The sequence below is a fragment of the Miniopterus natalensis genome, chromosome 2 (assembly GCF_054644295.1).
Source record: "Miniopterus natalensis isolate mMinNat1 chromosome 2, mMinNat1.hap1, whole genome shotgun sequence".
NCBI classification, from domain to species: Eukaryota; Metazoa; Chordata; class Mammalia; order Chiroptera; family Miniopteridae; genus Miniopterus; species Miniopterus natalensis.
This window is the reverse complement of record NC_142082.1, coordinates 19,375,332-19,398,346: the sequence shown is the minus strand read 5'-3', so window position 1 is coordinate 19,398,346 and position 23,015 is coordinate 19,375,332. Positions and strand designations below refer to the sequence as shown.

At 39.7% G+C, this 23,015-nt stretch overlaps 1 pseudogene; it reads right to left on the bottom strand.

The window, feature by feature from the left end:
• The window catches only part of LOC148093640 (exocyst complex component 3 pseudogene), a 150,836-nt pseudogene extending 136,286 nt beyond the window's left edge, over positions 1-14,550 (bottom strand).
• Positions 14,551-23,015: the final 8,465 nt, after the last annotated feature.

Below are 23,015 nucleotides of genomic sequence, written 5' to 3'. Positions count from 1 at the left end.
TTGTCCCTGGGAACAATGGACACATTGACTTTTCTGCTGTGACTCTAAAATGAGACAATATTCTCTTTTATAGAAAACCGTGACGGTATTTGGCTAAGCTGTGACTTTTTCTTTTTGCAAAAGAAAGTAGTTTGACTGAGAAATCCTATAAAACAGGGGCTGGCAAACTTTTCTATAAAGGCCTAGATAGCCAATAACTTAGGCTTACGGGCTTCGCAGCCTCTGTCCTAACTATTCAACTCTGCTGGGGTAGCACAAAAGCCACCACAGAGCATATGAAAACAAATGAGTGTGGAAAGGTTTATTTATGGACACTGGCAGTTGAACTTTGTAAAACTCCACATGTCGTAACATATTCTTCTTTTGAGTTTCTAAAAACATTTTGAAATAGAGAAACCAGTCTTTGCTCATTGGCCATACAAAAAATTAGGCAGCTTTAGCCCACCGGCCATAGTTGGCTGACACCTGCTATAGAAGAAAACTATTTACTGTGGAAATCTGTCCTCTAAGCACTGGGTACCTATAGGAGCACTCACCCTGACAGCCAAATTAGGGTGTCCCTTCAAATCAGTGGAACTAAATAGACGAGGGCAGGCCCCTCTTTCCGTCTAGAATGCAGCATGTGTACACCGGTGTTATTTCAGGTACCAGATTCCCGCACGGAAAATGCTGTCGTGCCATTAATAATCTGCGGAGGAACACCTTGAAACTCGACTCGTGGAGGGCACGTTGCAAATGGGCTCTAATGGCTTTTATTCTTCATTCTTGTCACCTCAGATCTAATCAGCTGTTTTGTCATTTTTAATTCCTATATGGCAGGATTTTCCAACTTCCCTGGCCTTCTAGATAAAGGCTCAGAGAACTAGGCATAGAGGATCTTGGGACTGGGGAGTGGATCAGAGAGATGGGGACTGGGTAGGTCCTGACCTTCAACATTGGCTGATTCAGGAAAACCAAGAAGGAACCTAAATCCCTGAAAGGACCCCAGCTCCCATGCTCTACCTCTCTTCTGGGGTTCACTCATGTCCTGAAATCACTTTGTCTGGGGGAAAGATCTTGCACCCCTCTGTTAGGAATAGGTTCAAAATTCATAGCATTCTGTGTTATCTAGGAAGAAGGTGAAGGTCTGGAGGAGAGGCCTCTCAAATGGGTGGCTATTTCTTATACAGAGCAACTGAGCTCTGGTCCAGCTCCCCAAACAGGGACATTCACACCCATCTGGCCCTAAGCAACCAAAGGGCCACCTTTGACTATCATTCTACCTTCCTTGGTGGGCAGTAAAGAATTGTAAATAAAAATGAAATTATAATTAAATACATAATAATTAAATACATAATAGATAAAACTAATAAGAGCTAAGTATTTTTTAGTGTTTGCACGATGCTGAGCATCTTACCTACGTTAGCACAGTTAATATTTACTATAACTCACAAATATTATTGTTTTCATCCTATAAGTCAGAAAAAGGAGCTCAGAAGGCAAGTTGTTTGTTACAGTTCATGGCTGGTAAGTAGCAGAGCAGTTTACAAATGAACTATGTCTTGCTCCTATAATCCTAACTGCCCATGAGGTGGCTGTGCATCTTCGCCAAATTATTTCACTGTTCTGAGTCTCAGTTTCTCCCCTCAGCTCTGAAATAAAGCTTAAGACTATAAAATCCCTAAGCTCACTTCCATATCAAAAATTCTCATTCTACTTTTTTCACCTCTCCCCTTTCAGGAGGGGAAAAAATAAACACGTAAGTTCATGTGGTAACTGAGTTAAAAACAAAACAAAACAAAAACTAAGTTGCCAGGGAACATCTTTGGGTCAGTACTTATTTAGTACAATCTTTTATACCTCTTTTATATAAACCTATGAAATTATCAAGAAATAATAAATTATTATCACTCATATTCTACTAGACTTGGTAAAGGAACAAACTAGGGAACTACCCTGATCTTTGCTTTCAAAAAGCTCATAAACTATCTCAAAAGGCAAATATAAATCAGAGCAAAGAGCTTCTCAATGAAAGATTGAAGATTCTGAATTATTTGTTAAAAAGCATTCTGCTTATTACACTATATTTATTAAGACAGAAAAATAGTTGTTAGCAAGACTTTTCAGTAATGGTTGGGGCTCTGGGCACTTTGGAGTTTCGCAGAAACTTGTTTGATTCATCTTTGAAATGAGTATTTCTGTTTAATTCTGAAAACTAGAGTAGCCAATTAACTAAAGCTCCCATTCCTGGAGTGTTCCAATACCGAGTGCCGGACAGAGGAAATGATCGGGGCTGAACACTTCCTGAATAAAAGATAGGAGCAATTTCTTTCCAGACAATTAAATCCGGAAATCTAGGATCTTTCTCAGCAGGGACATGGAGGATGTGAGGAAGGTGAGATCTCTAAATCAAGCCCAGTGATGCTAGCCAATCAGCTCCCAGGGAGGCACCACCACCAATCCTCCCATAGGACGCAAGCTGTGGCATATAAAACAAAGTCCAGAGGATGTGGCAGAAGGTAGATTTCTTTTCCTGTCTTACAGGCTCTTGCAGTGACCTGCTCCCAACTTCATTTATATGCCTCGTTTTGGTCTTTTAAATATTGATTTTTAAAATATTCTTTGGAAGAACACGACTTGGGGGCATTGAAATTGGGGTTCACAATGATGCATGCCCAGATGCCTTTACTGCAGGATGGAAATATAGACTTTTTCCCTCTCCTGGTTTCCCTCCACCTAAGTATCTCTTTATTCATTACTTTAATTACCGAATCGTAAATTTCTTTAGGGGGTTACTTAGAAAGAAAATTAGCATCAAAGCTTGGCAGTAAATTCAGGGGCTTTTAGAGACAGTCCAAGCTGTTTCACCTGTGATTAATTAGATGATTTTTTTCCCCCTTTAAGTGCCAGAAGGCTGTTGAGGTCTTTAAGCAGTTACATGACTGCTGGCAGTGCTGCGATTATGATTGATGCTTGCGTCTGGAGTCTGAGGCTGCAGACTGGCTTTTGTTGGGGGTGGTGTGTGTGTGAGAGAGAGAGAGAGTGAGAGAGAAGGAGAGAGAGAGAGAGACACTTGGGAAGCAAGCACTTGGAAAAACACCAAGGGTTTCAAAAATACAATGAGCTGCTTTTTTAATATTCTTGCAAGTACAAGTCTAGGAGCTCCAGGCCAGGATCTCCTATCGAAATACCTGGGCAATTTCAGGAACATTGGTTTAGCAGGCCTCTTCCTCGCTGTTAGTGACTGCAGCCCTTTGTGGAGTCCTTGCCTAGGCTCTTTTTATGGCATGTGAGAAGGAATGTGTGTTCCAACAGTCCTTCTGCCATATGTAAAGCAGAGCAGTCACACCTGTTTTGCGATTCTGCCCTGGTGAAAATCTGGAAGAAGAGAATACAGTCTCTTTAGGTGACTCATTGGGTATAAAATTATCCCCAAACACTGGCATAAAGTCAAACCTCTTGGTATATTTGGAAAAAAGTTAGTACTTCAGTCACAATAAATATGCTTTCAAGGATGCAACACAGAAATGTGGTGATTGTTTTATTGCAAGTGCCAGATTATCAGTGTTTCCTTTTTGTGTGTGTGTGGAGGGTCATAAACGATTCATTTAAAATGCTATTAGAACTAATATAATTGTAGAAATAATTAATTTATTTTAAAATGGTATAATCTCATATTTATTTTTCAATTGAATTTTTGGGGTGGCATTGGTTAATATAATTACACAGCTTTCAGGTATACAACTTCACAATATATCATCTGTATATTGTATTGTGTCTTTACCACCGCAAGTCAAATCTCCTTCCATCACCATTTATCTCCTCTTTCCTTTCTTCTATTTCCTCCAACCTCCTTCCCTCTGGCAGTCACCATTATCATTGTGAAGTCAGGGACCCTTCAAACCATTTGATTCAGTCAAGGTGGCAGAAAGTTTAAACATTTGCCAACTTTCGCTGGAGTCTGTATACTCTTAAGCCAGTAGAGTTGAGATCATTATCATTGAACATATATTGCTCCATCTGTCCAGAAGGTCTATGACAACATTTAAACAGCAAATTAAATACCTGGTACTACTAACCTGCCCTCTGAGAACTAACAGGAATGTTAGTCACATTGATTGGTTACTGAGATTTCTGCCAGGAGTAAGAGTTGGCCAACTCTCTGCAAAGAGCCAGAGGGTAATAATTTAGGCTTGTGGGCCACAAGGTCTCCATTGCAGCCACTCAATCCTGCTGTCGTAGTGTGAAAACAGAATAATCAAGGGGCGAATGAATGGATATGCTGTGTTCTCATAAAACGTGTTTGCTGAACCCTGGCCTGGAGGGCCGCTTCTCAGACTTTAATGGGCAAGTGGAACACCTGGGGAATCTTGGCCAAAGGCTAACTCTGGTGCAGTGAGTCAGAGGTGTCCTGAGATCTGCATTCCTAACACCCTACCAGATGGTGATGGTGCTGCTGGTCCGAGGAACTCACTTTGAGCAATAACCCTACAGTGTCTCCTTGATATACGTCCTTTCTGTCTATGTCTAGGGCATTCCAAAAACACTAAGTCTTGGAGAGCAGAGACAGGCTCTTAGTTCATTAGAAACCTTGCTGTAGAATTAGTATTAGGTGTATAGCCTTCAAGTCTATAATCTTCAAAGATTCCTCCAGTGCTCACCCCTTGGAAGAGCCCAGATTCACTCTTCTGAACATTACCTTCCTTTTGTCACCTTCAAGACTGGTTGTTTAAGGTCTCGTGTTCTTAAATGGACAGATGGCTCTGGCTGTGGTGCAGCTGCACACACAGCTCACTGAAGTCATTCATACCAGGTTCACTGCCTAACTGCCAGCACCTTCCCCGTCCTGGAGTGGGGGACTCTAATGACCAAGCAAAGGGCCCTCTGGCCCCTGCCTAATTGGCTGCAATGCAATAGCTAATGTAGGTTGAGAGACCAATTAACTGGGCTTGTTTCTACCAAAGCTGCATCTGAACATCAATTATGCTAAACAACATGCTGTATTAAGACATTTCCTTGCCACTATCATTTGCTATGGGACACCTCAGAGCAGGGAAGGGAGGAGCTGCCTTTCATTGCCTGCCTGAAGGCTTTTTCTCTGTCTATCAGTACAGAGGGCTGGAAATTGGGAGCACAGTTTTAGAACTAGAGAAACGACAATGCAGGGACACATCTGACACTAACTGGTTACCTTCTCTGGACCTCTGTCTCCAGACCACAGGGGTTACAGTTCAAGAAGCCAGAGAATAGGCTGGGTGAGGGATGCTGGTAATCCTTGTGTATGACCTGTCAAATCCACCAAAAAATGGAAAATATTAGTCACTGGGATGATCAAAAGGTATTTTTCCTAAAATTGGGATAAAAATTAATGACTAGAAGCTGTTGGGAGGAGGAAGATGGTGTATTTTCTTTTACAAGTTTGAATTCCATTTCTCCATCATCTCATCATAAGCTGCTTCCTTGGAATCCACTTCTTGATTTTTACATCAATGCTTTGGTCTTGAAGCAGCCCGATTCATTTTATTTGATTCTGATTGTGCAGCTCCTATGTACTGAAAATGCTGAGTAATCCAACCAAATTTAAGACACAGTGGAATTTACAGTTTAGCTAGGAAGATTGGACAAATTCAGACATCTACTCATTCACTCAATCATTCTTCCAGTCAACAAATATTTGCTAATCACTCATTCTAATTTAGGCATTCTGCTAGGGTAGAAGCACTGTTCCTACCTTATCTGGGTTTATTGCTAGATGAAAAGATGGGTAATCAAATGAGCAATAGTAATGCAGTGTGAGATGTGCTATTATGTCTGTGATCATACAAATGATAAGGGGGAGGGGCATAAATACCCCCAAATCCCGTAACAATATAATTATGTCTGTGTATAAAAACATTAATATGTGATATCTTCCATTCCCATGGTTCTTATTTCGAACTTCTACCACTCTCCTTAAACTTTTTGGAACTTTAAGAAAAAAATCTGAGAACAAGAAGTTTAAGCTTCCTCAATTTCCAGCAATTAAAAATCTATTTATATTTGCAATTATCTCACCCCCATCCTTCATATCTTGCAGGAAAAACTTTTATTTCTGTCCTTAAGGTCATTCCTTCACTTGTGCTTTTGACTGACACCCCCTCCCCCAGTCTCATCTAAGGCTTTATTGCATCTGTGATTCCCTTTCTCCTCAGATTGGCAACGTCATCTTTATTGGTCCCTTCTGCATAGAATAAAATTTGATCAAGTCTATTGTCCATTTTAAAGATGAAGTCCTCCCTGGACCCCTCATCTCTTTGCACCTTTTCTTACCTTCCAAGCTTTGAATTTGTGTTTCTTTACTTGTTTTCTGTTATTTCTATCTTCAAACACCAGCAATCTGGCTCCTTCTTTCCCTGAACTCCTAGAAAGTGATCGGGCAAAAGGCTCTAAATATCTTTAGCTAAACTTCATGCATTCTCTGTTTGACTTTCTCTTTCTTGGTCTTGACCCAATATTTTACATTTATGGCTATTCAATTTTCTAACTGTTCTGTCTCTTTGCTTCTCTCCCACTTCTCCACTACTTAGCTGGCCAGTCCTTCCCCTGTCCTCTGTTGGCTCTCATTTATCTGCGTGTGCCTTAAATATTGTGTTTTCCATGCCTATTTCTTCCTTAGTCCATTTCTCACTTTATACCATCCCTAAGTGATTCCCTTCTTATCACCTGCTGTCCCTTACTGCCATCTGCTGACTTTCAAAATGCATTCTAGTCAGCTCTTCTCCTGTGACCTTCAGCCCCATCTACCTGCCTTTCAGGTATCTCAATTTGTTCTAAACGTAAGTTTCCACCGAAATTTTACATTTCCACCTAAATCTGCTAATCCTTCTGTCTTGGTGAACGGCAATGTTGTATGAAACTTTAATGTTATCATATAGTCTTTTCTTTTTTCACCCTGACACCCAATCAGTTAGTAAGTCCTGTGATCTCTATTTCTCTAACATGTATCAGATCTGTTTTCTCCATTCCCACTGCTCTTGCCTGCCTTAGTTCAGGCCTCATAATCTTTATTTGGACAAGGGCTATTAGATTATTATCTGACTCTTTGCCACGGATATTATCTCTGATTTTATACCCTTTCAGTCTATCCAACACATTGTGACCAAGGTTACCTTTCTAAAATACAAATCTGATTTAAAACAAAAGCACACACAAAACCTTCTGTGGCTGGCTATGGTCTGTAGTGGTTGTTAACTCTAGAGAAAAGGTTCAGCTGAGCCATCTAGGCAGCCACCAGGAGAGAGTGTAATTAAGGTCTTTGAATTCCACATTCCCTCTTTCTGCCCCCTGCACCTCACCCATTGTTGTGTTGGTAAATGTTTCAAACAAAATCTTAAAAATTAAAACAAAAACAAAAATCCCAAAAACATTGTTTGTAGAGTTTGCTGCTTTCTATGTGCAAATATTCCCACTATAGCCTATTTTAATCTAGTAACATCACTAGAGTTTGGAAGAAATGTTCATAGTTGACTCTTATAAGACCACAGCTGTTGTACTCTTTCTTTATACTGGGCATCTCTGTGGTGGGGGACAGGTGAAAAAATGTTTCCTCAGCCACCTCTGGTCCATTGTGGGGAAGGTTTCTGACAAGCCTAACCTGGAATCAGTAGAGTCCCGAATGAGCGCAGGTCTTGCTGTAGGCTGTGCTGGACTTCAGGGAGGGGCAATGGTAATCATAAACTGGATACAAATTGATGAGATGCCTGGGATCTATAAACAAGGTGAAGTGGAGCTGATGCTGACAGCAGCCTATGGGGCTGTGCCTGAGAATCCTACTTTTCCCACTCAGAGGCCAGGGAGGCTCAATAAAGGGCTACCCTTGCTCCTGGGTGACCCACCACTACCCTGATACCCTGCAGCTGGCCTGCCTGGAGACCATGCTCCCAGGTGGTGCTACCTGTGTTCCCCAAAACAACACACATATAACTTTTTCTTAGCTGTGACCAAATGGATTACTCCTTTCTGCACAAGAATGTATGTCATTGTCAACATCAAAAACCTTTTCTGCTCAGCTCTGGCAGCACCTGCCTTATTGATTGGCTGCTTCTGAATAACTCACTCACACGGAGCATTTAAACCTGTCTGACTTCAAAAGTAAGGAAAGCCAAACCACATCGGGCGGTACAGCACACACCTAATATGATTATTTCTCCTCTTCCTGGTGATAATAGAATTATGCAAACAGGGCCTTGACCTAGTAAGGATTTTCTCCTCAGAATCAAATCTCTGCTCTCTGGAACTCACAGCTCCTCCCCCTCAGCCCCATCCCGCCTGGCTTTCTAGTCTCATTCATCCCTGCCACCCTCCTGTGTGTAGCATCTCGCAAATCCAAGAGTTTCTTACCTGTAAAGTACAGCAAACTAATGAAAAATGTGGCCAGATTTATCTAGTAGGTAAATGACTAAGTATAAATCATCCATCTTCATCTATTAATTCATTCTGAAATGTTTATTGATTGTCTCCAGTGTGACTGCAGTCAGCTCAGGTAGCTACATTTAATTTAATGAGTGAGACGTTACAGCTCTCTCAGGATTTCCCCATTTCTCATTGTCCTCAAGTTGTCTGGATCCTGGGAAGAGGCAGGCCCTGCCACTGGCTCTAGTAATAGTAATCAGTAATGGTTGATGGACAGAGACAAAATGGAGCTGTTGGCGGGAAAGTCAAGAAAAACACAACTTTCCTAAACCAACTAACTCCAGGCACAGGGCCTGAAATTTACTGTGTGCACTGATCCACATAGAATTTGCCTATACTCACAAGTACCTTCTAAGGGAGGTATTATTAGCAACCATTCTTGGGTGAGAAAATGATATTCAGAAAAGTTAGGCGATGTTGCCAAATTCACGTCCAACAAATCAAATCAGCAGAGCCAGGTCTGGAGCCTGGGCCTCTCTGCCTTTAAAACCAGCTTACCTTCTTCATCCCGCATTCCACACATGACTGGTGCTCAGGCTTCCCCTTACCCCAGTAGGAAGACAATGTTTGCCTATAGAGGGTTTATTAGGTCATCTGGTTTGTAGGTTATTAAAAGGCAGGAATAAAATGAGAATGCAGTGAGGAGTGTGTTTGAGAAATGTTAGAATGACTTAAAGTGGTAGGTTCTACAAGTTTGAAACTTTTAATAGTTACTTTAAATACATGGATTAAGAAAGGACACAATTTCTGAAGAATTTTTCGAAAGAACAATTCTTTCCAGACTTCTTGGAGTACTCACTCCTCAGCAGCAGGCTGAAAGATTTCCTCTGAGTCTCAGATCAGGACCCTGTGTGTAAAAATGCCCAAACACAGAGTACCTTTGAAAGCAGTAAAATAACAAGCTGCCATCATTCTGAACTTCTTTTGTTCATGTCTTTAGTGATATGAGACTTCAGGACACAAGTTCTGATGAATTATAAATTTATTTGTGAATTAAGCATAATTTTGTAAAACCATGAAAAGTATTACTTTGGTATAAAATCTTACGTTTATTACTAATTCATTCATCTGATATCTATTCACAGAACCTAATATGTGTGAAGCACTATTCTAAGTATCAAGAATACAGTAGTGAATGGGGCAATGAGTCTTAAAAAAAAAAAAAAAAAAATCTCAAAACCAATTTACTTCTTATTTAAAATAAAATCTCTTAGGAGGCCAGGAAAAGAGTCCAGCTGTAAAGTGATGAACTAGGGTGAACTAGGTGGTGGCAATAGAGGGTCAATGAGTAGATGAAACCAATTCATATTTTAGAGGAAGAAGTGACAGAACTTGCAGATGGTTTGGATATGACTCCAGGAAGGGAGAGGACAGGGCCTTCCTCCTCTGGCCTGAGCAACCGGGTAGGTGTGGGTGGAGTTAACTGAGATGCGGTATAATGGAGGAGGAGAGGACTGGGGCCAAGAGAACGGTGGAGTCAGTATTCTGTCTTGGCCATGTAGAATTTCACATACTATCAGAAATCCTGGTGTTGAAATTAGTAAACACACGAAACTCAGGGGAGAGATAAGGGCTGCAGGTATGAATTTTAAAGTCATCAACATATAGAGGATATTTGAAGCCGTAAACCTGAATGAAATCACCAAGGAAGATAATAAACATAGAGAGGATGAGGAATTCTAGGTCTGAGCTCTGGAACATTCTAATACATAAAGGGTAGGTAATGGATCTATTCAATACGCCTGGGAAGGAGCGACCAGTGGGAAAGGAAGAATACCGAGAGAGTGAAGTTTTCATGAAAGTGAAATAAAGAAGGGGTTTTCAGAAGAAGAAATGATAACCTATGTAAAATGCAACTAACAACCACTATAACTGGAAAAAAATAAGAGAACTCTTAAACTAATCTCAGGCACATGACCAAATAAATATCACATATTTCATCTGGAAAGTAGTAGGAGTTCTAGAAAAGTCTCTTAAGAGACTGATATGTGGCCAGTATACACTGACATGATGATAATATTGGTTGATACAGTGTTAAAATACTTCCATGGTGGTTGGTAAGTAGTCACTGGCTTAAGTAACTCTAGGTTCCCCTTCACCACACCAAGTGACCCACCTTCTAGCCATACGCAGAATTCAACAATGATGTTACCACCAACAATATCAGGGCAGGGTTGCTGATCAAGGGCTTTGCTCCGTCTACACAGATAGCATCCAATCTGATTTTTGGTGTCTGTAATCTACATGTATTTTAGATAGCGCTGCTGTTTAGATCCATGATTTCAAATGCCAGTAGTAGTCAACTCAATACTGATTTTGTAGCGAGACAAGTCTACTTTAGTGTGCATTAATTTGTGGATGTCCACTGGAGGAGACTCCTAAATCAAATCCCTGACTCTTAGGTTCCATAAGAGCCAGAGTTACTTCTCCTGTCTCTAATCAAGCCTCTGGTCCCCTCAGCAAAGGCCCAGGGCTTACCGAGTATGTGTTTTCTAGCTTCATTATCAAAGTAAAACTTATTTTGAGGCTATTCGAGGAGCCAGGACAACAGAAACTCAGTCAGCTGAAACTAGCTGTCTGTTTTGTATTTTATGAGAATAAAAGTGGCTTTCATGTCCCCCGAAGCAAGTATTGCCATCTCTCGAATATCTGTGTATTTTATTCCCATTCATCAGGTGGAAGCAGACCTTAATCATCACTTTGTGCACCACCGTGCCGGTTGGATTTCATATCCCATCATCTGACATGAATCAGCTTGTTTGTAGGCTCTTCCCTTGTAGCAGATTCAAACGCCAAAGACACAGGTGAAATCCACGTGTAAAATCAATTGACCACTTAGGAGAATTGTTGGACTATTACGGTGACTTGCCTTCGCTGTTCAAAAGAATGGAACAACTTCAGCTGTGATGGAAGACAGCCAGACATAGGGTGACACATGAGCTAGTCTTTTCCTGGTGCAAAGGCTCAAGTTTGCTCCTCCAATCCCAGTCCCACTCCTACTCGGGTCATTGTGGAGAGCCCCACAACCTGGAAGCTCCCTGAGGAGATCTATGTAGTAGGACTAGGAAGTCCAATTTCTTTGGTTCTGTAATAGATTATCTTGTCACCTTCTAAGAAAGGTAAAAGAAAGAGTACAAGAATGTGAGAGTTATATACATACAGATCCCTAGCAGCAAATAAACAATTTTATAGTATAGACTATAGGTGCTCCCTCTATGCAACAACAGCATCCAATCTGATTTGTTAAGCCACTATGCCACTCTCTCTGCCAAAGAAGCCCTCCATAAGAATGCTAGTGCACATGCCAAGAGTTCTTTTTCCTTCCTAATTCCCTCAACCTGTCATTCCTCCAAATGCCAGATGGTTCTGAATTCAGAAATAATTGATTCATTGGCACCTATCTCTGCCATCTCTGTCATACTTCCACCTGACCCCTACATAGCATTGCCTTTGGCCAGGGTTTATCAAAGTTAGTCATGAAAACATCTCATTTGCTTTCTAGCCAAAATAAGCTAGAACCTTTGCGTTTGCCATTATAGTTGACAGGTGTTCTGGGAGGGCCCTTTCACTGAAGAGAAAATACATCCTGCATAGCAAATGTGTTTTGAGGCATTGCTGGCTACACAAAAGGTAGAGGAATTCTCTGTGAACTATATCTCAAAACAGAGAAACAAACAAACAAAAATCCATATACTATGACCAGAGATGCAGCAGGTTGGTAGGCCCCAGTAGTGGACAGCTTGCAGGGATGCAGTTGACCAAGGGGCTGATGACTATTATAAAATTATCATTAGGAGGCACTTAATAAATGATTCCACAGACCAAGATCAACAATACCCTTAAAATAAAATATCAGCAAGCCAAGAGAATGCAGGTAATGATAAAAGTCAGCAGAAACAAACAGCACACAAAATTAGATTGCTAAGAACAGAAGTATTGAAATTGTGAGGCCATTTATGTATAAAATTCTAACAAAAATTAAGGTTACAACCACAAATATGCCCATTCAAAAAGATGCCCATTCTAACCACTTCCATTCAACATAGTACTGGAAGTTGTCGCCAGAGCCATTAGGCAAGTAAAAGAAAGAAAAGGCATCCAAATTAGAAAGGATTTGCCTGCATTGGACCCTGCTCCAGGCTCAATGACGGTCTGTTTCATGTCCCAGCTGGCATCCCCTGGCATGGCCAGCAGCATGCTGATGTGGTCATCCCTGATGTCTAGGAACTTGCTGACCAGAGAAGGGTCCATTAGCTTAATAACTTCTGCAATGGTGGCAACTGTATCACCATGCGGGTCAGTATTTTTGCCAAATCCAGAAGCCAGCTTCTGGAACAGGAAGGAGATGCTCAGCCTCTCTGACCATCCTCTCAGCACCCTCCTTGTATTCCTTTAGACTCTAGGAATGAGATATGTTTCTGCCTGAGGGCCTGTGGGTACTCCACCACCACTCACCATTATCCTCTTTTTAGATAGCCTTTTAATTTTGGCAAAATCATTGAAATATTCTTCCATGGTAACACAGATAATGTCTATAGCATTTGAGCCCAACAGCCACTTCTTTGACATCATCTCATTGAGATGTTGCTCCAGATCCAAGAAGATCTCCCCCAGCATGCTGCAGCCCTCCTTTGCAATGGTGTCTCAAATCCCACCCGTGTGTGGTTGGCTCAGAGATATGCCCTCTTCCATTTTATTTAAGTACTTCTCTTTCAAACTGACTGTGGATCCTGGCAGTTGATGATGATTGCTATTATATCCTGCCATTTTCTCAGGCGTTCTTCTTTATACAACTGAGCTTTGTCTTTGTATCTATTTAACTGAAGACTAAACTAGTTTTCAAGTCTTCACCTATCTGAGCAGCAACTTGAAAGATCTGTTCCAACATCTGGAGAATGATGCAGGGATTGTTGAGTGGTGTACCCACTTTGGTCAGCTTCAGGCTCAGTTTCTTTTATCCAGTCTTGTGTGTTTCTAGTGCTTTCCACAGCCAGGCAATGATGTTTGAAGCGAGAGTTGACATGTACATGTGGAGCAGCTCAGGGACCATGTTTGGAGAAAGCAAAACCTCCATGGCACTGATGTCCATTTCTGGGGCCAGCCCCACATTCCCCATCATCTCTGTGCTTGGGTAGGTGTTTAAGATCCACAACAACAGACTTATGATCTCATTTGCTTCTAGGTCTTCCAACTCCAGCTCCTGTATCCATGTGCTCAGGAGATTTCTGAAAACCTCATAATAGGGAGGAAGACACTTAACCACTGGGTTTTTGGCAAAGATGAGGTTATCCAGTATGTACTTACTTGTGATTTCCAGGTGACAGACAAACTACGCCTTGTCAGACTCCCTGGTGTCTGCCTCTGTGCCCTCAGTTCTAGTCATGGTTCTTTCCAAAATGGCAAAAATGTTCTCCTTCCAGTTCTTGGACCTCCTAGAAGGAACAAAGCTAGTTTGCTTTTTTGATCAGCTATGCACCTATCAATTTTTCCCCCCTTTTGATGATCCTGACAACTAAGACCAGCAAAGAGGAGTAATGGAGGATGGTGGCCAGTGACCTCTGCAGCACCACCCACAGCTTCTTGGCCAGCTCATTTGAGAGTCTCTCATGCTTCTCAATAGCCATGGATGAGGGGTGAGTTGTGCATGGTCTCACTTTTCATGCAGTGCTGCTTATATGTTAGCCCATCTCAGGGTCCATTAGCTTTTGGTGAACCTGCAGGAGCCCTTGTGTAATGAGGTCCTGGGTCTCCTCACAATCTGGGGCACTGAGATATTCTTGAGGGTCTCCACAGTTTTAGCAAGCTGGCTGAAGTGCACAACACAACACATCCTTCATGTGTTTGAGGCTCTCGATGGTGTTGATGTTCTCACTCCAGTCTTTGCTGGCAGTCTTTGACATCACTCAGTGTACTGTGGGGCTTGCTCAGGCCCATGCACACCCCATACAACTGAATAGGGGCCTCCAATCTGACTCCTTTTCTGTGATACTGCTCCACTTTGTCTACCTGTTTCAGGTGCTGAAGCATCCCAGCAACCCTTCGGACCACTCACTATAGCAAAGCCTCCTGGTCTGTCTCCTTCAAGGTTAAAAAAGCTGGCAGAATCCCCACACCTGTCATACTAGTGTTATCCTTCGACACTGACACTCTGAGTGCACCTGCCTGCAAGAGTCTCCAATTTCTTGAACATGTTAATAATCAGTTACTTTAAACTCTTTATGATATTATATCTAGATCATCTGTGGGCTGCCTCCATTTTCTATTTATTTTCTCTTAGTTTTTGTCAGTTGAGTCTCTCCACTGTCATTCATGGTAATAATTTACTTATTTCTAAAAGAAAAAATGGAGAAAAGGAGACTATCAACATTGCCACATCTCAGAAACTTGAAGACAGCAAGGCTGGCTGGCCCATCTGAAGGGTAATTTAGGTTGCTAGAGAAAAGCAGTGATAAGACTGACTCCGACCATTTTATTGAATGCTGGATATTGTGTAGACAAAGTGTAGAAATTCTGAATAATACTAACTTCTGGCAGAGAGAATTAATTTTTTACTTGTAAGTAATTATAATAGGGATTGATCACCTTGATTCAATCAGAAAAGGGGAGGCATTAAAGCTGATTTCAGGCTTTGTGAGAACTGTTCTAGTTCTAGTTTGAAGTAATCCTTTCAAGACTCTCACTGAGAACAAAGCTTGTTTACCTTCGTCCAGCCCCCTCGCCAGGCCTTGAGTGCCAATTTCCACCTCACTAGCACTTGGAGGCTGGCAAAAGCTCTGCTTAGCTTTCTGGCTTCATAGCTGATCCTTTTTTCTTAGCTTCTCAGCCTCTCATGTTGAAAGTATTAGGAATAAACAATTCCCTCAGGGTGAAAACAGCAGAGAAAGTCATGCTCAGAGTTTTCCAATTCTCTTTCCTCCCAAACCGAGTCCCCTCGAATCCAAGCTGCCTTGATAACCTTCAACTCCATTTCCCCCCCTCCCAGCCCCAGGAGACTGCTGAAAGCTCTTAGCCTTAAAATTCAACTTGATCTCTTGTTTAGTACCACTTACTACAGTAATTGGCAGATGCCTTGAGGGAAAAACAGTGTAGAATGGTGAGCTCACCTGTTTTTTTTTCTCTTGGATCTTAGCCTTTCAGTTCTTACTGACTGTGTTGTTCTATGATGACTTCAAACAGGTATTTTGTAAAAATTTTTATCCAGTTTTAATTTTTTTTCTTGGCGTGAGGGTTGGCCTCCTACAACGACTCCATCTTAGCTCTAAACAAAAATTTAAAAGCATAACATTTTTTTACAAAAATCAGAATTTTTAATTTCTCTGAAAGTTAAAAAACAAAACAAAAAACTGGCAACACTGGGCCCACATTCTTACATGGAAATAATAGCTAGAGGCAAGTAGCCCCTGGCCTTTTAATTTCAGGTATTTGCTCTCCAGTGTTCTTTAATTATCTGGGTCACTCAGGGATCCCCGAGACAAAAAAGAAAATAAAGTAAAATTAAAAAAGAAGATCCCTAATCAAGCTTTGAGTAATGCTGATACCACATTGTGCTGCATCAAAGGAGAGCTGAAAGTAACGTGAGAATGCACAGTCAGAAAAGTAAAAGGAGTTACGCGAGCGCGCTGTTCCATGGAAGTCAAGGGAAGACGATGTTTCAGGGTGGAGATAACTGCTGAATTCTGTGGGGTGTCAAGTCAGGCTGGTACTAAATATTCTACTCCACTGAGTGACTTCAATGTATTCCTGACCTGAGAGCGAGGATTTTTAGCAGAAGTGGGGGTTACAGCAGGGTTGGGATGGCTTAAGTAGTGAGTCAGAGATGTGGAAATAGGCTGTGAATGTAGACGATTAGTTAAAAGGCACGAGAAAGGATGGTGTCGGGGTTGAGTGATAAAAATTTAAGACCCCTCCTTCTTCTCTGTGCATTCGCTGGCCCTTTCCCGCTTATGTGCAAAGGTGAATGCTACAAGGATATTGAAGACGAGAGTGACAGCCAGCATTCCCGTCTCTCCAAAGAGAACGGAACAAGTTTTGCTGGGCGATCTGGAGGCTGATTTGAGTTGCTGTAGAAAAGAGTAAATGAAAGCAGAGAAAGGGCCCACTTCAGCCACTCACAGGAGCTCAGGAGTCACTGCATTGCCTGAAGTTCTCCGACAGTCGGAGACAGCAGCACACATCCTGCCTTATTTTTCCTCTAAAAAGAAGAGGAGGGCTGAGACATCCCCCTCTAGCTGCAGGGACCTGTTAATTGGCTCCCCAGTAAAATTACAGAAGCTGCCTCCCTGATCATGATTGTAAATGACAGAGATGGTTCAGGTTTACCTTGTGACGTCCCCAGGGGCGTGCGGTTAGTTTAGTCTGAATTTAGCGTCAGCTGCCCAGGTTCCTTTCTTCTCTGCACACAGGGGCTGGACTCACTCTGTATTCTTTCAAACCCTATTAGCGTTAGGGCCTTTCCCCTCGCTCCCTGTTCCCCAGCAGCCCTCATCCCTCCCCCTGCCTCCCTCCACCTCATTTTCCAGCACTCCTGAGCATGCCAATCCACATCTGAAGTCAGATGGCTTTTACAGGCTGGGCTCTTTTGTTTTCTTGCCTGGAAGAATCAACTCTTGGCTTTGAACTGTAAGTTATTGTTCCTCCAGGAAACTATGCACCTTCACTGAACTCCAGCTCCTTTAACTCCTTTACAGCTTGAAGGTACTTAGCCTGAGGATTTTATAGTTAACTACAGGTGTTCGGAATGTACTATAGGCCTTAAATAGAAGTTAACATGCCAAATAGTTAAATGTTGGAGGAGGTAGTTTTCATTAAAATCAAACCTCCAGATCTTCTCATTTCTCAGAAGCCACTATATCTGTGTGTGCATTTATATATGTATGTATGTATATATGAATATATACAAGGTATATACATAAATGTGTAACATAATAGTTATATATTACGTATTTTGTGTATACCTGAACAATCTATCTGAGAGAGGGCATTTCTCAAAATAAATGGCTAGCTAGTGAGTAAAGCAGACTCTGGATTTGCATTCTGGTTTCCTGTTCCAGATGATTACACTGGGGAATACCAATGGGGATGTGAAATCTCTGCAGATTTATGTTAGATTATTACTATTATTTTTTTAATTTGCTAAATTGAACAATTACCCCATTTATTTTTAATTAATTTATATATATATTTCCACATATGCATATAAGGTCACAAATTCATTTCTTTGTACTGATTTATATGTGTGGCTTGTTGTTGTTTTTTACTGTGCTCAAAACATAACATAAAATTGATCATCTTAACCATTCTTGAGTGTACCAGACAGTTGTGTTAACTGTATGCACACTGTTGTACAACAGATCTCAGGTCTCTAGGATTTTTTCATCTTGCTGTATCCCTCTCCCCCGTCCCCAGGCCCCTGGCAACCACCATGCTCCTTTTTATCTGTAAGGATTTGGCTATTGTAAATACCTCACATAGGTAGAATCTTCAATACTGTCTTTCTGTGCCTGGCTTGTTTCAGTTAGCGCAGTGATTTTCAACAGGTGTGCCCCAGCGGGCACACTGGCGTGCCGCAAGAATTTTTTAAAATGTGCAATACCTGACTCTTTAGTCAGGGGCACTGACCTTTTATCCCTTAGATAATCAAATAAAAATATGACAACAGAAAACACAACAATAGCCATCCAGTGTGGCTATTGTGAATCAAAATTACACTTATTTTTTGTCAGATCTACAAAGGATATATTTTTGGGTGTGCCACAGAATTTTAGTAATTAGTTTGTGTGTGCTGAGATGAAAAAGGTTGAAAACTGCTGAGTTAGCATAATGTCCTCAAGGTTCTTCCATGGTGTAGCATATACAATGGTTTCCTTTTTTAAGGGTGAATAATATTTCGTTGAATATATTGATTTTGATTTGCATTTCCTTGATGATTGGTGATACTGTCTTTTTTTATGCTTCTTAACCATTTACAAATGTATCTATTCGAGTCCTTTGCTCGTTTTCTAATTGGATTGTTTGGGTTTCTTTGTTGTTGAGTTGTAGAAGTTCCTTCTCTATTTCCTACCATTTGGCAGGTTGCTTTTTCACTTGGCTGATTATTTCCTTTGTTGTGAAGTTTTTAAGTTTGATGTAATCCCACTTACGTATTTTTCTTTTGCTTTTGTTGTCTGTGCTTTTGGTGCCATAGCCAATAAGCCATCGCCAAATCCATTGTCATGAAGTTTATCCCCTATTTTTATTCTAGGAGTTTTACGGTTTGAAGACTTACACTTAGTTCTTTAATCTATTTTGAGTTAATTTTTGTGTATGATATAAGGTAAAGGTCGCGTTTCATGTTTTCACCACCATTTGTTGAAGAAATATGCCACAAATTTGAATATATAGCCTTTTCATTATCATTTAGATCTCAGAAGTTTATAATACCCATTAGGAAATTTTAAGTTTGACCCATGGTTGATTAAGGTTTTTGTTATTGTTGTTTTGTTTATTTCCAAATATATTGGTCAATTTTATTTGTTGAGGTCTGAGTATTTATTACCAGTTTTGAAATGTATTTCAATGTAGTTGGTAGAGCACTATCTTCATAGAGAATAGCCTTGTTGATGACTTTATGGGAAATTACCATATGTGCGTGCTGATAATGTCCGCTTGCTGCTTGTTAGATTAGATATCTATCGTCTACCTATTTATCTATCTAATCTCTATTAGAGCAAGTTGGTTAAAACTATAGTTCATACTAGTCTATGTAAATATCAGCTTTTTCTGCTTGATCTTCAGTTTCTGAGAAAAGTGTTAAAATTCTTCCCTATGATTGTGGATTTCTCAATTTTTTTTGGTAATTTTATCAGTTTTAGTTTTATACATTTTAAGGCCTTGTTATGGTTACAAAATGAAATTATTTTCCTCAGTAATGATTTCTGCTCTAAGATATACTTTATCTGATACTAATAGTGCCACTACTTTTAGTTTATATTTTTCTAGTATATCTCTTTTATTTTCTTTCAATTTCATATTTTCTGAATTAGTATTGTGATATAAACAGCACATGACTGTTTTTTAAATCTATTCTGAAAATCTTTGTCCTTTACCTAACAAGACTGACCCATTTACATTTATTTAATATCTTACATACTTGTACTTGTTACTACCCTTTACTCTTTTTTCTATCTGCAATTTTTTGAATTTGCTTTTCTATAACAATGCTGGCTTTTTATAAATTGAGTCAACATTTTTGAATTTCATTTTTTGTCCCTTTATTACTTAGTTTCTTTCAACTGATTTCAAAGTCATATATTCTTCCTTTTATCTTTAGACTTTATTCTTCAATATTTTTTACATGCTACAGTTATCTCTGCTTTCCTCTTAAATAATGCTATGATCTTACAGTAATTTTACTTAATCACACCTCTTTCATATTCCTTATATTTTCTACTGGTTAGTTCCAACTTATTCTTAACCTTTCCAAAATTATTACAAGTACTATTATTATTGCAAATGATATCTATTTATATTTACCTCAATAATTGCCAATTATTTTTTTATTATTGTTCCTTATATATTTCTCCATATTTTGGGGTTCACTCTCATTGAATATACCTTTTATAATTCTTTCAGTAAAGGTCTCTAAGTGTTCTTAGTCAAAATGGTTTTGAATGGTAATTTAAATAGTATTCATACTTTTACCTCTTTTGTTATTTTTCCCTCAGCATTTTCATACTTTTGGTCCATTATGTAGTTTTCTTTTGATTTCTCAGTGGCAATCCCTTTATAGGAAATCTGCTTGTCTAAGTATGGATATGTCTGAATGTAGATTTATTTTAATTTTTCTGCTCATGATTAACTGGACTTATTTCTCAGGATTCTTGTATGCTATCCATTGTAAAAATTTCAGGACTTTTTTGGGCAGCATATTCTCCATTATCTTCCCATCTGAAAATTGAATTATTTATATATTGGACTTTTTTCTTTCTTTCTTTCCTCTATGTTTCTTAACATATCTTTCATATTTTTCACGTGTTTATCTCTCCATCTTAAATTTTAAGTAAATTCTTCAGATTTATCTGTATCTAATTTATTGTTCAACTTCACATTAAAATTTTAACCAACTATTTCTAGAAGTTTTGATTCTTTTTCAACTCTGCCTGCTTATTTTTCACAATATCCTTTCCTTTCATTCTGACCTCTAATCATATTTTTAAAATTTTTTCATCATTTTTAAATTTTTAAAAATGTATATATTTTACGGTCTTTTCAAGATTGTTCTGTTACCCAAAATCTGAGGTCATGCTAACCCTCTTGTCTGATTTGTCTGCCGACTCTTACTGAAGAAGATAATGCTCTCATTCACTTCTAAGTTTTATGGGCTTATTGTCAGTTTTGTAAAAGTATTAAATTCGCTGCCCCCCCAACCCACCCCACCCTGTGGAGTCCTGTTTGCCCTGAGTATAGAATTCTTTCCTACAAGCATTGTTATTTTCTTTCTACCAGTTACCTCAAGAAGGTTATTGGTCTGGAACCAGATTTTTTTTTTCCCAATTACTTTCTCAGTTCTAAATTCCTGCCATGTAGGATATAAATTTGGATACTATAACTGCACATGTATAAGCTTGGAGCTTCAATTTCTCAATTTTTCGTAATAGGTGCTTTTTGTTGTTGTTCTGTTTTTTGTTTTTTTAATATCTACACCCCTAAGCAAAGATATATTTTCTTAATTTTCTTGGACCAGTAGGAGGAGTCTGTTTATTGCCTCTTATACAGATGGGCTGATCCTTCCCAGGTGATGGGTCAATTGGGTCTCAGTTCTCATCTACATCTCCTGGCTCCATGTGACATTATAATCTCAGCCAATGACTAAACAGTTATCTATATGAATCCTATATCTCTCACACAAATACCCTTTTTGAATATGACCTTCCACTTGTTTCTGGCTATAAGTTTCCACTTCAAATCCATTTGAATTCACTTAATCATCCTGCTGAAGCCATAAGAGCCAGAGTGATCTTTGAAAATATTAATGACAAAACATCATTCTATTATTTAAAATTATTAAAGAGTTTCTCGTTGCACTTAGAAAATGTAATCGGCTTCTCTTGGTCTGTAGAATCTTTCTTAATCAGGTCATGCCCATATTTCCAAAATCATCTCCTGGATCTTTCCCTGGCTTATTCAGTATGCTCTAACAACATTGGTTTGCTTTCTTTTTATGAATACTTCAAGTTCCCTTTCCTAAAAACAGTTTTTCCACAGGATCCCACCCTTCAGTGATCTCTGACCAACCAGACTCTCTATCACATCAACATGTTTGTTTCCTTCCCAGTATTTGACACAATCTGTAATTATTTTGTTCATTTACTAATTCATTTATTTTATGCCTCCTCCAAATAAAGTGTATGCTCCATGGGGAAAGCACCTTTGTCTCGGTCATTACTCTATCCTCAGCATCTAGCACAGTGCCTGGTACACAGCATGTAGTGAGTAAATATATCTTCAATAAATGAGGATGGAAATAATGTTAAAATCTTCCAGGTCAACTTCCTGCTTTTACAAAATGTAAAATGAGCTGGCAAAGTTGCTGAGAAAGGTTCAAGAAGTTGCCCAAGATCACAAATGTGTCATGAGATACCTAAAACAGTACTCAGGCCTCCTGGCTCCCCTGAGCTATGTCCCCACTGGTGACAGAAGACCTATGCTAGGAACTTGGGAAGATGATGGGCAGGCTATAGGATGACCCATGACCTCCCTCACACTTAAGTGATGAATTTTGAGAAATATATACATATATGAAATTTTCTGAGGAGGAAGTCTAAAGCTTTTATCCAATTTCCAAAAGGGTCAAATGATAAAAAAAAAAAATTTAAAAACTACTGGCCCACATGTTGTTTACGAACTGCAAGTTGCTCCCATGTTTTCTGTCGTTGTCATATCAGTTCTTCTATTAATAAGAACTGAACAATCATTATGAATTAAGTATCTATTATATTGCCAAAGGATCTAGTGTTCTGACTGGTATTGAAATGTTGTCATCTATAGATAAAGGGTTTGGTTCTGAAGTTATATAACAACTTGGGGTACTCTGCCAACTTTACTTATTCATACTGGCAGTATAAGAGCTCACACATTGGCTATAGTTGCATATACCTCAATATTTCTTTATTTCTTTAGCCATAATCCTAGTACTCATTCCAATAAAATACTGAAGAATAAATAATTTCTCATTCTAATTTCTCTGCTGTGTTGGAAATGAGATCATTTGTGGATAAGGTTTGACTCTGGAGAACTGAGTTTGAGATGCTAAACAGATTGGTCAATATGTATACAGAAGTGGATTTGGGGATTTTGAATATTCATAGGGCTCCTCCATACTTTCTCAGAAATATTTTGCTTCCACTAGACCTGCTTCATGTGTAAAATGGCCTGGACAATGGGGAGAAAGAGTATTGTCTTTGCAGTAGGTGTCGATAGCATGTCTTCCCAGCCAATGAACCGTACTCCCTTCCTTCCCCCAGGACCAGTCCTCCATTCAGAGGCTCCCAGCTCCTCAGCCATTGATAGCGGCATAGAGTGGCCAAAGCTGAGCCCACTATCTACTT